This window comes from Condylostylus longicornis, unplaced genomic scaffold, assembly GCF_029603195.1.
Source record: "Condylostylus longicornis isolate FDR11 unplaced genomic scaffold, ASM2960319v2 ptg000135l, whole genome shotgun sequence".
Lineage (NCBI taxonomy): Eukaryota > Metazoa > Arthropoda > Insecta > Diptera > Dolichopodidae > Condylostylus > Condylostylus longicornis.
The window spans coordinates 11,375,426-11,393,398 of NW_026578103.1; the positions used below are offsets into that span (position 1 = coordinate 11,375,426).

General features: G+C 20.6%; 1 protein-coding gene across 2 annotated transcripts in view; it reads right to left on the bottom strand.

Annotated features, from left to right (window-relative positions):
* The window catches only part of LOC129615059 (uncharacterized protein DDB_G0287625), a 39,763-nt gene extending 23,018 nt beyond the window's left edge, over positions 1-16,745 (bottom strand). The window contains exon 1 of one of the 2 annotated variants that reach the window (XM_055530112.1): positions 16,442-16,745. The gene's annotated coding sequence lies outside the window, so the exon portion shown is untranslated. Of the gene's footprint in view, positions 1-6,857; positions 6,989-16,441 lie in introns of those variants that run through there. The other variant, XM_055530113.1, reaches the window with a different exon arrangement.
* Between the last annotated feature and the right edge of the window lie 1,228 nt (positions 16,746-17,973).

The following is a 17,973-nucleotide window of genomic DNA, read 5'->3' on the forward strand; positions in this document are numbered from 1 at the left end:
TTGCATGTTATTTACATGTTAAATATTTGAAGTATATTGAAATTCTTGTTTAAAGCCAGGCAACAATTAAACTAAACTCAATTAAAATTAAACTCGTTATACTTAGAGGCTTTGAGCTCTGATGTTTTTATAGCAGAGGATCGAGTAAATTTTATAGTAGAGATTGATTAAATTGTAAATTTAATAATATTTAAAATTTCAATATTTCCTTAACTTTTTTACAAATTCTATAAAAGTCGATTAATACCTAAAATGGCAAATTCCAGCTTATTAAAAAATCATACGATTTATACTTATCCCTAGGAATCATAAAGGTTCTTCTTGTTTTTTTTTTCATAAATTAAAATTTTTTAATGAAATCTTAAATAATTTTCATATATTTAGTAAATAAATTTATTCAGTGTTCTTAACTAACGATACTGTACAGTAATATTTATTATAAATTCAATAAATAATAATGTAAATATTTAATAATTATTATTTAAAACCCAAAAAAAAAACAGCATGTTCACCTCACTTTATCGTTATTACGAGTATATTACCAATATTATTTTTATTTATAAAATCTTTGAAAATCTTATAAAATCATGTACGTATACATACATACATAGAAATGGTAAGTACAAAACAATGGGATTAGATTTATTTCTGCTTTCATCTTTTGTTCAAATTCTTATTGCACTTTCCATTTATATATATATATATACATACATTCACACAAACATTTTATAAACTATTGAGAATGTTCATTTTGTTCATCACCTATATTATTTTTATAATACCGTGTCTTACCTTATTTATTTTATTATTATTATCATTATTATTATTATTATTATTATTATAGTATAAAACAACCACTACAATACAATTGAAAATGTATAAGCAAAAAATACAATAGAAGAGAAGAAAAAGAAAAAGAAAATCGAATAATAAACAAGTTTTATCTTCCCACGTATGAAGGCGCAAAAAATTTTCATACAAATTTAACATACATATATATAATATATACATAATATATTTATATCAACATAAATACATTTTATAAATGCAGAAACAGCAATATATAAGCTGCATATGGCTGTTAATATTCATATACACTGCAACATATATTTGTTCACATTAAAGTGTATACATACGAGTAAACATACATACGAGTATATGATAACTTTAAAATAACAGAAAACGCTAATTTAAAAAACAAAATGCACAAACTATATTTTTAGTGTACAATCTCTAAACAAAGTACAGAACTGATTCAATACAGGGACATAGAAAAACAGAATAAAATTCAAAGAATAAGTGAAAAAAAAAAACTTTGAAATTCCTCTAATAACAAAAAAAGTATGGTGGCGGGAATTAAGTTCTAACAGATATAAGATAGAGTACTTTTCTTTTCAAAATTTGCCTAAAATTTGAAATGCTATATAAAAATTTAATGTTATATTTTTATAGTATTTTAGAATGTGTCAAGCCGACACTGAATAATAATGTATAGAGCCTATTACTTTTTGAAGAAAATAATTTTGAACATAACAACTTCAAATTTTATTAAAAATGACTGTTAAAGTTTTGTTTACACTAATTAATTTTCGATAATAAATAAAACTATTTCATTTTAAAATTTTACTAAATATTTAAAATACTAAACAATAAATTAAAAAATCATGTGAATTAATTAAAGTTCGACTATTAAAGAAATATTATTTGTGCGTAAGAAAATAAACAACCAGTTGTTATATACCTAAAATATATGCATACAATTTTTAAAATGTAGACCCCATAAATTTGCATTTTACATCATAGTTAAATTATTTTTTATAGTATTGAATACTAATTACAATAAAATAAATAATTAATTCAAACTTTGAATTGAAATTAAAGTTTAATTAAATTTATTATTAATATTTATGTTTTCCATATCATATAGTCACTCTTTATATGCTAGATATATTTAAAACACCCTTGACTTAGTATAATTTTGTTTATTTCTTTTAATGCATTTTTCATACTGGGACAAAGAAATTAGTATTAAAGAAGTTTATAAGTAATAAAAAAACAAATTGAAGTCACAGAATAATAAAGTTGGGTCAAACCAATGGTTTGTATTGTAGCACTTTTCCCTTCAACAAGTGAAAATACTGCTTTTAAAAACAATCTATGTATATCCACCACACTATTAAAATTATTTTCATTCATAAACGAAACTATTAACATAAAAAGGGGTTAACATAATGCTGGATTTTAAGGGTTAATTGTGTGAGTTAAGAAAAATAATTACATTTTTTAATTTCATGGAATTTACCGTTAGCTTTTTGCGTTTATAGAAATTTGAAAAAGCTTGCGGTTTCGGAAATTTAAGGTGTCAAAAATTCAAATTTTACGAATTTCAAGAGGCGATAACTTGAGAGGGGGTGGAGAAAGAAAAAAATTTTCTTCTAACGAAATGAACTATTTGTTAATGTCTAAAAGCCCCTAAAACTTCAAGCTTCTGCAGGCTGGGGTATAGGAGAAAAACGACATCAAAAATTTGGAAAAAAAGGACTTTAGATAACGGTAAATTTGAACGGCCATTTTGTTTTTTTAAAGTTTAACTATAGTATACCGCGCTAGGGGAAGCAAGCCACTGCCTTTCTGCGCTTGCAAAATTTCAAAAATGCTTATGGTTTCATTGCAAGAAATTGTTAAAATGGGCCATTTTTGCGGCTTTGGGGTGGTATGACTTCTAGAGGGGGGGAGATAGGTAAAAATTTTGTTCTACGAAAATAAGTTTCTAGTAAAGATCTATGCACGTATTAAATTTCAGCTTTCTATCTTCAAAGGTGTAGAAGTTTTGTAAACAGACACACGGACGGACGGACGGACGGACGGACGGACGGACGGACGGACGAACGGACGAACGGACGGACGGACGGGCGGACAGAGTGAAACTAATAAGCACTTTTTTTCAAAAAATTTTTGGAAAAGTGCTAAAAATGAAATTTTTATTATTTCTTTACAGGAAATTCTAAGAATGCAATATTTTTAGAATTTACGTAAACGAGGTATTTAGAAAATTTTTTGGAATATCTCAAATACATTTGCATATTTTTAGGATTATTAACAATATGCAATTTAATTTTGAGTAGAAATTGCTGCGTAATTTTAAATATAGCTGATTTCAAGATTATTTCTGAAATATTTGATTATATAAATTTATATATGTAGACCATAGGCAATTAAGTTATTAGAACTGAATCAAATTATTATGAAATATTATTAATTTTATACTAAGTATTAATAAAATAAATTATAATTCGAAATATCGGAATGAATTAAAATTTAATTTTATAATTTTCACAAAAGCCTATAAGAGGAACTTGGATGTTGCATATACATACAATTAAATTGCCCATAGATATATTGATTGTATAGATAATTGTATAGATTGTAATTTTATAGATATAATTGTATAGATATATAATTTTAAAAGCAATTACATAATTATAGGTAAAGGAAAAAGAAAAATATTTGCGGCTCAATCAATCTAAAATTTTGTTAAATTTGTTTCCCAAAATTTATTACAATTCATTTCCATTATCATTCTAAATGTTATTTAAATTTTTAATATTTCTAATATATTTTTAATTACAATTGGAATTAACTAAAACAAAATAATATTTTTTATATTTTTATGGTAATATTAATTATTATGCAATATATTATGCAAATAAGTAATGAATAATATTTAAATGTTCCTACATGCTTCCCATACTTATCAGTTTCAGAATTTATTATGTTATTAATAATGAATATGATTAATTAATAAGAAATAATCGAATTTAAAATTACTGTCTTTGTTGGACTTTTTATCTTATATGCCTATATATAGTTTACACTGAGTCACCGTTATTATTTTATTATTATTATCACCTTAAAATAGTAAAAAATTATTAAATTACTTGTGCACATTTTTCATTATAACACACAAAGTACAGTTGTTTATTTTCCATTCTTTTGTTTTGCAGAAAAATATCTGCAAATTATCTATAATGGTATAAAAATGAATTTGCAACTATTAATATAGAAATTATAAGATATTAGAAAAAACAAAATTCAAGAATGACAAAACAAAATAAATTTTATGAAGGATTTGATTTATAGATGTTTGTAAACGTACTTGCAATTCTACTTTATTACGAATTTATATTTAAGAATAAAAAATTACAAAGTTGAAAGTATTTAAAAGAAAATTTTTTGTTTTTCAATAAAACTCGCGACGGCAAACTTCAAAAATTCAATATTATAATTATTACACAATTTTTTACTGTATAAAATCGTCGAATAAAGTCATTAACATTTTTTTGTCTTTGTTATTTCGTTAAGAATGTTTGCATTCGTACATTTTTCGTACAAGATGTGTTCAAGTTTAGGGCATAAAAAACCAAAACATTTTATCATAATTTTTAAAAGCTTCATGGGTATAAATAGATAAAAATTCAATTTTTTCAACAAAATAAAACCAGTTGTGCTGAATAAGGAATATAATCACAACAATCTTACTATTTCTGATTATGAATATGATAATTAATATTATAACGCAAGAAAATTTTGGCTATACTAGGCTTTCTTTCTTCTTTTCAATATTGTAGAACATAGAAACTTTATAATCATTTTATAATTATGTTGGCTGAGCGAGACAAATTTTTTTCACTGATTACTTGAATTAAATTAGAATTACTTTGAAATATTTTAAAAGTTTTGCATTACGACTGAGTTTTTATTTCCAATTTATTGTATATTGTATTTCTTATTATTTAAAATTCTTCATATGCTATTTCTTATTATTAAAAATATTATGAAATAAGTAGAATTCAAAATTCATTAATTTATTTTGTAACACAATGTTTCCATGTAGTTTGTCTTTTTAGGATATTTCCAAAAAAAATTATTCATTAAACGATTTTACTAATATTTCTTTCAATTTTGTTTTCACCCTGTTAGTATGCAATAAAATAAAATTACTTATTTCTTTCACGAAAAATGTGCTACTTTACAAAGCAGTACTCGAATTCGAATTTACTTATGAGAATACTAAAATATTTCCAGGAATAATAAATTTATTTTAATATTCATTATCGTTTATAATTTTAAATTCTATATAATCAATAAATTTCAGTATAAAAAATATTTATTTTTAATATAGTTAATTATAGTTTTTTTGGCAATAATGAAAAAAAAAATACCAAAATTGCGGCAAGCCATTACGTTTACTTACCAGTTAGGGGAAGAATGCCTAATTAAAATAATTAAAAAAATTAAAAATAATGGAACTAGCTTGCTATATCTATAAAAACTTAATTAATATTGTCTAATATAAAATATTGAATTTCATGGAAAACTTTCATTTTAATAAATAAAAATTATAAATACAAATTTCATTTGAATTCCGAAAAACTTTAAAATTATTATAAAATATAGTTTACATTTAAAAAAAAAAATCAAAAAATTATTGTTATAATCTATTTTTTAGAACATTAAATTTAATTTATTTTATTTTAATTCTGTGTTATAATTTCAAACACCTACACACACATACACTTCTCTAATTATTATGGGGTGTGTATAGAGTATTTAAAATTAATTTTGATCACTTTAATTTTTTTTGTTTTCAAATAATTTTTTATTATACAACACTATAAAAATTTTTAATTTATATGTCTGTATGTATAAATATAATATATAAGTATATATATATATATATATATATATATATATATATATATATATCAATATACCGCTAATTGCTGATTCATATATATTAAAAGTGGTATACAAAATTTTGCCAATGTATATAAACTTTTTCGTTTTTCTTAATTAATTATTACGAAATATTTTGTAATAGCCGGCCGGGTGACATATGTGTATTGTTATGTTTAAAGAGATATATCTGAGATGTATCTGATATATATGATAATATTGTATATTAATAATATAAATGTATGAATATAATGTATATAGATTTTATGTCATATTTTCGATTAAGAAAATCTTAAAATTCTGATACAATGTAAAATAACATATATGTGTGTATGTATGTAGTTATAGGTACATAATAAAATAAATATTTAAATAATATTAATATAATATGATATTTAAATAATATTTAAATAATACGTTTTTAGTCGTGTTATTATAATATTTTTCACTTTAATAATTTCACTGTTATAACAATAATAAAAATAGTCTAAAGTGATTTTTTGCGAAAGGTAATCCTTATAAGATTAATATACAAATTTAAATTCACCACTTACTCGTAAACGTCTTAAGTATGTAATTATAAGATTATAATTATTGTAAAAAATTCGAATAAACTTTGATATTTAAAATTGCAACAAGTGATTTAATTGCTTTTTATTAAACGCCTTTAAATATTAAATTTAGCTAAGGTGTAAATTGCTGAATTTCGTTTGAACATAAATTTAGAGTACATACATTATTATTGCATTATGGAAATCAAGAATAATTACAAAATTCAGCTTATAAATTGTAATTGCTGAATGGTATATTAATACCTTATTTCTGTAATTTTAAAGTCAGGTCTTAAAATACAAGTACCTAGAGTGTAAAAATATTAAATTAGCTTGTATATTCTCTGTTAAATATTTTTCCTATAAAACACATCTGCAACACATAATATTTTTATCCATTTTATCAAATATTCAAGTGCGTACGTACCTACTTAAGATTTTATATTCAGACAATATTCTATTAAAATAATCCGATTTTCAATATTCTTCTTAAAAAAGAGTTTCATAAGTACCTATACTTAAGATAATCGAATGAAAAAAAAAAAACAATAAGAAAAAATTACAACTTACTCCAATATTCTTTGATTATTTTTTTTTCTTCTAAATTTAAAGTCGCTTTTTCTCGCTTTTTTTTTTTATTTTAAACTTATGTTTTTTTTTATTCTTAAACGAAAGTATATTTTATATTGTTTGAACGTACCGTATGTTCAGTTTATGAGCAAATACTACACATTTTTGAGTTTTATTTTACCCAAAGTATATTAATAATGTATTTCTATGTAAATATATAAGATTATATACTTACATACACACATACATATTGTAAAAAAATATTGAATTTAATACCATACTCTAAATTTGTATAGCTAGAGTATAATTTTAACATTTTATTTTTTAAGAGTGTGTTTGAAATAAAAAAAAAAGCATGCGATAAACGTTTTATACAACCATTTATAAAAAAAAATTTTTGCAGGTATTTGTACTATACTAAAAAAAAAAACAAAAAAACAAAAATTAATAATAATATCATAAAAAGTGAAAGAACAGCGAAAAACAAAATCACAATTTAGAATTTTTTTTTTTTTTGTTTTTCTTCTTTATTTTTATAAACTTAAGTTATTAAGGTGAATACAGAATGAGATAGAAAGAGAGAAAAACTATAATAAAATTTATTGATAATTTATAATATTTGTAGTTATTTTATTTATATACAATGTACATACAAACATATAAATAAAAATTTTAATATTTAAAGTCAAAAAAAAGTCAAAATCAACATTATAATTAATGAAATTGATTTAGGCAAGTTATAAACATTGGTTTAGTGCTTGTTTCGGGCAAGCGACATAAATCAAATTTTCGAGAAATTTTAAGATATAAATTAATGTGGTAAACAGTATATGAAAAATTATTTGATAAAGTTTCAATTTGAATATCAATTTTTATAGCAATCTTATAGTCTTATTGCAGAACAAGTCAATTGGAAATATAAATTTGAAGGCAATATAAATTAAATTAAAGTTATAAAGGATTTTGTAAGGCAATGTCTTTTTATACCATTACAACTGGAACCCCAAATTTTAATTTCGCGGATCATGGTCATGAAATTGCCTGAAACTGTTTGGAGCGATGTTGAAATACAGTAAAATATTTAGTTTTCGGATAGCCCCACGTAAAAAATTGTGACTCGAATAACATGAGTCACGAACAGATCTCTAGCAGAAATTCTGAAAAACATGTTAAATTCAAAAAATGAAAAAATTACGTTTATTCGAGACAAAATCTAAATCGACTATAGGTATAAGTACATGTTTGCAGGTTTGTGTGTTTATATTGCTATGTGTATTTACAAATTTGCTTATATGTTAAGTATAATATAACATAGGAGTAATGTAGATTGAGAAGAAATTTTAAAATTGATGACTATTTCGCTGTTTATGGCAGAACAAAAAAAAAAAAAAGAACAAAAACGAAAAAATTAAAATTTTTTTTTTGTTTAACTTGCGATCATGATTTTTTTTTCTGTTTTTTTATTTTTTTTTTTATTTTTTTTAACAGAATTTCACTTTTTTCTTTTATTAATAATTGTTATGTAATTAAATAAGATGACAAAGTTAATTTTACTTGTTTTTTTTTAAATAAAATGTTAATAAACTTTTTTATAAATATATATACATACATAATAAATATACATTGTGTCTATGATAAATAAAAATGTTACAGAATCTCATATGTAATTTAAATTGATAAATTTAAAATGTAATATACATATATGTAGGTACATTAGATTCTGTTGAACAATAAAATATGTATGTATGTTGTGAAATGAATGTATTTGTTCAATATTCATGTTTACTTGATTATATAATTCGATTTATTTATCCAATTATTAGGGGTAATGTATACCAGATATACAAGATATAATGTTATAAAATTACATTACATAATGCATTTTACTTTTACTTCATAAATAAGCACAAACTTTTATATTATAACAAATAAGTTGATACACATATAATTTTTGTAAACATTACATAACATGTAATTGTACATATTTATAGAGGGGTTAAGGGAACATGGTAAAATAACAATAAAAATTACACAACCGATAGCGAAATTACATAGTATATACATATATTTCATATTATAAGTGGTTCGAAATGATAATGCTCCTGCCAGCCTATTCATAAAATAATAATTGTGAATAAAATTACACATATTGTATTTATTTCGATATAGATCAATTTTTGTATTAAAATTAATATTATTGAATTTACACATTAGTTTTACTCCTGTATAACAGTTCTTTTCTAACAGCATACCATATTTTTTAACGACATTTGACTTCATTTGAGCATCATGTTAAATATTATTTTCAAAGTCGTAAAATTAGCATTAAATACAAGACATTGTAAATTATTTTTTTAGTAATTTTTTATATAATATGTATATGAAATTTATATGTGTACTTATTGTGTGAATGACAAAAATTATTAACATTTGATAATCAATTATGTATGTACATATAGTATTCTACCCCGATCATGTATTCAAAAATTTATTCAAGAAAATTTCAATTTGCAATTATGTCAATTTTTAGTATTACTATGGGCTTTTTAAACTGATAAAATTTTTTAAAACATTAATATTTTACAAAAAAAAGTAATATTATAGCCAAAAGTATAGAGAATGAGGTAACCATCTTATTTCTTAAAAATTGGAAAAATATCACCGAACAAATTTACAAAATAATGAAATTAAGGATTTCTTGAAAACAATTGTGACTTTAGTATGATTATTAATAGCTTTTATTATTAAATATTCATAAATATCAGCTAATATTAGTATGTAATACCGTCCACGTACCTACTTATTATTCTCATTGAACTCTTTTTACTCTTCTACATCACGCTCATTAATCTACTTTCTTTCCTATCCTACATACATATATAATTGCAATGTATTTTGTTATCAATTTTTTCTTTTTTTAATACTACTTATAATAAGTATAATAAAATTACACAACAAAATTATATAACAATAATCCAGATACATGGGTCTTTAAGATAAGAATAAAAAAATGCATATGGAATACCTTTAATTATTCTGAATTTTAAATTTTAAATTATTTATAAGTATATACTTATGTATATATACACTAAAATGCACATTCATACTAATGCTTAATGATATTTTTAAAAATTGAATTTAATACAAAATAAATCAAAAGAAAAAAACTGCCTTTCAAACAAGAAAAACAAACAACAAAGAAATAATAAAGAACAGAAATTGTTGTAGTACTACTTTCTATACACGCAATGAAAATATTCTATCACTAAATTGTGTGTGTGTGTATATATTTAAATATATATTAATATTGTGAATATACATGTTTGAATGAAATATAATAAAATGTATATTGAAAACGTTTATGTATTTAAAAATTGTATGTCAAAAATTTTGCGAAATTGTTCAAAAGAAAAAAAAAATATACAAAAAAATAACAATAATAAATAAATACTAATAAATCTACAACACCACCAAAATAACAAGAAATACTAATAATAACAATAACAACAACAGCAACAATTAAGAACAACAAAAATATAGAAAATAAAGAAAACGGAAAAAATTACGGGATTCAAGTTCTTTGTCAATGAAAATTATTAGTATGTATGTATGTATGTATGTATATAATATTATATCTACGTTTGTATTATTATATTACATACATATACTGTTATACTAATATTATTGTTAAAACACACACATTCACATATATACATACATATGTACATATGCTTTGTGCATAATATAAAAATCATAATGGAAAATTTTTTTGTTCTATTAAAGAAAGAATATAAAAATTTTCACAATTTACTTGGTAAACTGTTTTTTTTTTTTTTTTTTTGAGAGAAAAACAAGAAAAAGAAAATGAAAAACGACAAGAAAAACAGCGTAAAAAAATCAATTCATAAAAAAACTCGAAAATTTTCATTTAGAATTAAATCTCATTTGTTCTGTACATAATAATATTATGTAGTATATAAGTGTTTGTAGTATTCAATATTGATTAAATTATTAAATTTCATACACATATACACAAATTTCTTTAAGAATTTAATTAGAACATTAAAACTTAATAAAAGTAGAATAGTTTTAATTGCCGATTATTATTTTTACCGTAAAATCACTATATTTTAACTCTAATATAATAATATATTATATATTTGTCATAATACACTATAATATTATTATTATTATTATACTTACTACTACTATCAAATACTATTACTAAAGAATATATTATAATATATATGTATGTTAATATTTTTGTTCTAAACATTATATATAATATATATTTAATTTAGAATTGTTATACTTTCATAATAATTTCATATATAACATTATAATATGTGTAACATTATTATTTTCTTTGTTTGAAATTTTTCATAGATTATTTTATGTATAGATAACTATAATAATATATTAAGTATGTTCGAAAAATTAAATTGAAAATAAAAAAAATACATACATATAATAAAATTTAATTAAAGGAAAAAGAATATTAATTATTACAATTATAATCATTTGTACTATAATAATAATCATGGTAATATGTATAACAACATAATAATAAAATTTGTATTATATTTCTATATACATATATTATTAATTCTATGTTTAGAAAATTAAAAAATACAAATATAACAAATAATTTTTAAAGAAAATTTTGTCATACATATTTTAAAAGTGTAATGTTATAATTTTGGTTAATAATTATTTGTGTTATTGTTATACATATGTACATGAATCAAAATAAATGCTATCAATAGAAAATTGAATGTTTTTATGCATATAGAAATATTAAAGATTATTTTCTAAAAGTTTTATTTGAAATGTTAATTTTTATACAAAACACATTAATTATATTTTTCATTGCAAGTTTAATAACATCTTCGTATCTCCATATTGTTTAAACACGAAATATAATATATTATGCGACCAAAATATTTATAAAAGTTTGTATTTAAAATTTAAACATTAATTCATATTGAATTAAAATATTGTTGGTCATAAATTTCACTCGTAACATTAAATTTCGTAAAAGTATCGAATATGTCCCGAAATTATAATTTCAACTCCTAAGTCATAACGTAAATAAATATCAAAAGCTCAAGTTGCTGTTTTATTCAAATTAGAGGATTTTTATTACTATTTCTAGTTAAAAAATAATATTGTTATATTAAAGTTTTTAACCTAACAATTTCAATATTTTTTCATGAATATTACAAATTACATGCTTAAAAGTAGATCTACAAACGTAATTTTAATTTAAGAATGGAACTGATTTAGGGGGAGGTGATTTACCCAAAAATCGAAACAATACCTATACAGAACTTATGCTTTGTTTCTATTTTTATTCAATTTAAAATTAAAGATGTTAGTATGTAGCATGTTAAAAAGTTTTACTCTCATATATATCCTAATTCTTTACGTATTTACTATAATATTAATAGAAATTTTTATACATATGTACACACATAATGTATATACATATAAAATTGTTTGTGTGCATTGGACGAAATATTATTTTAAAATCCTTTCCTTTGTAAATAAATTTACAACGCATGTACATATATGTAAACGCATGTAATACTAATATATATTATAAATATCTACATATTATGTATTTTTGTGTAAATATATAAGAGCTATTTAATATTTCTATAAAAAAAAAAATTTTATTTCAATTTTACATAAGCTTTTTAATAATCGCATTAACTTTTTATTTTCCTTTTAGAATTATATCATTAAAAGGTGTAGAAAGATATAAGTATAGATATACTCGTAAAATATATTTGTATATAAATATTATAATTATTCAAATAATCTATACTTTACTATATACATATAATTTTAAAGAATTTAGAAGCAAATAACAAATAACACCACATATAAATAAAAGGAAAAGAATTTAATTAGAGAAGTGTTATAAATTCTATATAATAATTAGTAGTTAGAACACATTATTATTTGTATAAGAATCAAGGTCTTTAATATTTAAATCTTTATTTCAGTTCAAATATTATTTTACTTTAATAGTTAAATCACTAACAAAAAAATAAGGATAATTTGAAGAAATTTTTAAGGGTATCATGACGGGTCTTATTGATAAACATGCCAGAAGAATGAGCTGCATTGTGCACCGATCTCTCTAGAAGCAGACGAGGAGGAGGAAAAAACGGTGGCTCATTTGTTCATTTCCAGTTTTGGCAAGGAACAGGCGGAAATACCTAGAGTAATTTTTTTTCTACAGATTACGGACCTAGCGAATGTAAATGTCAGGAACCTTAGCCAGTTTCTGCAAAACTCAGAATAGTTCTCATGAGCGCGGGATTTTTTTTGGATCCGACGGAACCACAAGGAGTCATTCTGGCATATGTATACCTTAGCGAACTAGTTATGAATTTGTTTTTAATAATTTCTTTAAAAAATATATAAATTGCATACTTTTAGGTTCAATAATTGCATACTTTTAGTTTTGAATAATTTTTTTTTTTAATTCTTTTTGACAAAATATTATAATAAGGTTGATTATCCCTTAAAAATTAATATATTAAGATTTTTATAGAAACTTTTAATTGAAAAGTTTACATTTTGGAAAAAAACCTGTTTCTTATACAATTGTTATACTAAATGGTTTTTGACCCGAGAAACTACAGTTTTAATTAAATTGTTGTACATAAACACTCTAATTCAAAGTGACTTCCAATTCAAAAATCTTCAAGACACGAAATATTGCATTTCAGTTACATATTCCTGCTAAATTTTTGATTTCAAAATTAATTAATATTTTATCATGATATTATATGAAAGTGGAGTAAAATAAATTAATTTTAATAAACATGACAGTATTAAAATGATGTGATTCAAAATTGTGTTTATAAATTGCAATTTACGTTTATAAATCTATTAAATTTAAATTGCTCCGACTAGTTCAAAGTATAATGCAGGCAGACTAATGCGCTCATTCCGTATTACTATTTTTTGTTTTTCACTTTTATAACACTTTTCTCTTATTGTTGAATTGGTATTCCTAAATATTCAAAATACACATTCCATATACATATAAGTATAATTCATATCACATATGACACTTATAGTATACATAACATTTATAAATAATTCTAAATATCTGTTATATTTAATTTGGTATATTATTAAATTATATAACATTATAATTATATACGAAATTAGTTATTATTTATTATATTGAAAATTCAAACATAATATAATAATTTTATGTATGTATGTATATAAAATATACTATGTATATATATTGTAAATATATACTATGCAATAATATGCATATATATAAAAAAAAAATTGGGTACTTAGGTAATATATAAAAATATAAATTATAATTATTTATTTTAATATTTTTATATAATATTATAGGTTTCTTTGTTAAAATTTATTTTAAGAAAATCCATATAATGTAAGAATTTAGAAAATTTTATACTGCCTACGTATATATACATATATACATATGTACCTATTTTATACAATTTTCATTTTTGTTTATTTATTTTTGAAGTCCTTACACACTATACAAATGAATGACAAGGTTTATTTTTTTTTTTTTTTTGTTTTAATTTTGTTTGTTTTTCTTATAATTCTGTCATATTTTCTTTAATATATTATTTAATATTTTAAACATATTTACATATACGTGCATATTATATTGATTGAAGACTCCAATATGTAAAGTATATATGTATACATATACATTTATTATGTAAATTTTATATACTACATATATATGTAAATATTATTATGTGTTCAATTGCTATTGTTAAAGTATTTGTATGACGCGTGTATTTAAAAATATTACACAACTTTTTACGTTAGAAAGATTTTTTTTGTTGTTGTTTTTCATTGTTATTTTTGTTATTGCTACATTATTACCTACAACAATATGTGTATACATGATATATTCATTATATAATATACATATATTTAAATTTACTATATAAGTAGTATATGTATTAAGAAAACTACGCATTACAATTTTTTTTTTTTTTGGGAACTTTTTTATAAACAACAAAATAATGTTATAAAAGAAAAGAATAGAAAAGGAAATAAGTTTAATATTGTTATACTCGTATATAATCCATATTTACGTATATAAACGTTTAAAATCTCTCCAATCTTTAACTCTCCCCAAAAAAAATTTTTTCGGAAAAGAAAAAAAAAACATACAAAAAACCGACCCTTTTTTTTACTCCAAAATCTCTTCCTCCTTCCTGTACCCAGGAAAAGTAATACTTAAATAGAAAATATACGAGTATAACAGAATTTAAAATACACGCATTAGGACGCTTGCGTACAAAATATCCACAATAATATTATTAGTTAGTTAAGTCAATCTCATTTTTTTTTGTTTTTTTTTCTTCCTGCCGTATATTTACAATATTAAATATTATTATTATTATATTATAGCGTTATACATATATTTATATATGTGTATATTTTCCCTTTTTTTTATCATACTAATTTAATACTATTGTATAATTTTAAAGAAAGAATTAAAATAAAATATTTATTTTAACTTTAATTTTTTTTTTGGTACTATTTATATAATTATTATGCACATTCAAAATTTATATTTAAATATTCTATGAAGATATTTATATACATATAATGTTTTTATATTTATATATGTATATTAAAAATATTTGTTTTTTTTTTGTAAAGAGCACCGCATTATTACAGAGTGAAAATTTTTAACACAAGTTAAACAAAGAAATCATTAAAAATAATAATGATTATTCTATAATTGAAAATTGAATTATATGCCAAAAAGAAAAGAAAAATATTTTTAGATTTTATTTTAATTATTACAATTTAAAATTTTTAAAAATTATTATTTTATATATATATATATATGTATAGGCACGTATAATTCTTAAGAAAATCGTAGTTTTAAGATTTCAGTTAAAATTGTGATTACTTATTCATTATTAAATTCATTTATAAGTAATTCAACATTTTTCTTTAAAAATTTATTAAAATCCCTTTTGCCTTTATTTCATTCTTAATTCATTTCAATATTTTTATTTTGGTCTCTCCATATAAGTATATATACATATACATATATGTTATAGGATTAATTAGGCCTAATCGGGAAATATCATTTTCACAATTAACTATTATTAACTAAAATAATTTATTATAGATAATATAATTATTGACAAATTAATAATTTAAATGCTACTAAACCATTCAGCATAACAATTCAGCTGATGCCATATTTCTAATAAAACTGGTTTTTCCATTCAACTAATGTGACTATAATTATTAAATACAAGAATAAATTGATATTTTATTCGGTTTAAAAAAATATTAGACCGAATAAAGTATATATACGATTTTTATATAGAATAAAGTGTTATACTATATATTATAATATTTAACAATTTTTATTTGTAGGTACTCTCATTTTAATAAAACTATATTACTATAAATTAGTAATTTTATATAATTTTTAAAATATATAATAGTAATAGCCATATAAAGAGTATATTTTAATTTATAATAAAAATAATTAAAAGAAAGAGAAGAAATTAATAAATAATACGAGTACCTACCTTTTTTTTTTGTTACTTCTTTCTTTTTATATTTTTTCTTTTGTATTTTGGCTTCCTTCCTCGAAACGTATTGCAGCAAAAAGTTGAATTATTTTTATATTTATGACATAAATTTTGTACAAATTTCTATATATATATATTTATTTTGTTATTTTATTTTTATTAATTATATAAAAGTATTATATTTAATTTCTTTTTTTTTTATAAATCTTATAATAATTTTTATTTTGCGTATATTATTATCCTTTTTTTTGTTTCTGTTTATGTTATATTTTCTTTATAATTTTCTCTTATTTACTTTTGTTTTTTTTTTTGTTTTTAGTAGTACTTAAATTTTTTTAAGTGTTATACATTTATTATATAATATATAAATTAATATAAATATAATATTAAAAAGTTACTTGAATTATTGTTGATACATCATGTATTATACATACATATAGATATTATATACATCGGTATATATATTTTATGTGAATAAATTTAACAAAAAAAAAAAACAAATATTCTTGTTTTTCATTTAGTATTTTTATATTTTCATTTTTCCTTATTGTTGTTGTTTGTATTTTATAATTTTTGTTTTTTTTTTTTTGGGTAGACAGGTTGTACTATGTTGTACTCAGTATAGTTTTTTTTTTCTTATTTGTTTTTGTTGTTGTTTATACTATACTATTTTATTATATGTGCATTTAAAATTTATCTTTATGTACGTTTACTATATAGAGAGTGCATGTATATACAGTACATAAATAAATATGTATTAATCAATATTGAAATGAAAATATTGTGCACAATATTTTATATATTTTTATTATTAAAAAATTATTTTTGATTTTAAAAATTTTTTTTTAAATTATTGAAAATTTTAAAATAAAAATTTTAGAAATTTTTTCATATATAATTTTTCTCTTTTATATAGCATTTACAATTTAATAAGGTACCATCGATTTTTAAATTAAAAAAAAAATTTTTAGTAAGTATAATTTTCTTTTAAATATTTTTGTTATATTTTTGAAATAGAATATATGTATTATATAGAATTTTAAAAAATTTTTGCATTAAATTTTCATTTTCTTATAATTTTAAAAACGGAAAAATAAATCACTTTTAAATTTAGTTAAATTTTGTTAAAAGAATACTTTTTTTTTATATTTATATTTGTAATACGTATAAATAATATATATACATATATTTTTGTCTTTTCTTTTTTAATATATTGTACATAGATATTATTAAGGTACCTGCACATATAATACACTTTGTTTAATATATTTTATATTTAAATATTATAAATTAAAATGTCGATTTAAAATTGCATATATATATATGTATATATTTTGTGTTAAAATAGGGATATTTACATATTTAAATAAATATATATACCTATATATAAATATTTTAGAATAGTATGTAAATATATTTAATTTTGCACTTTTTTTCCTTAAAAAGAATAAAAAACGAATCAGAAAACAATCAGAAAGGAAATATTTACTATATGAAATATGAAGTTGAAATATAATTAATATAAAAGT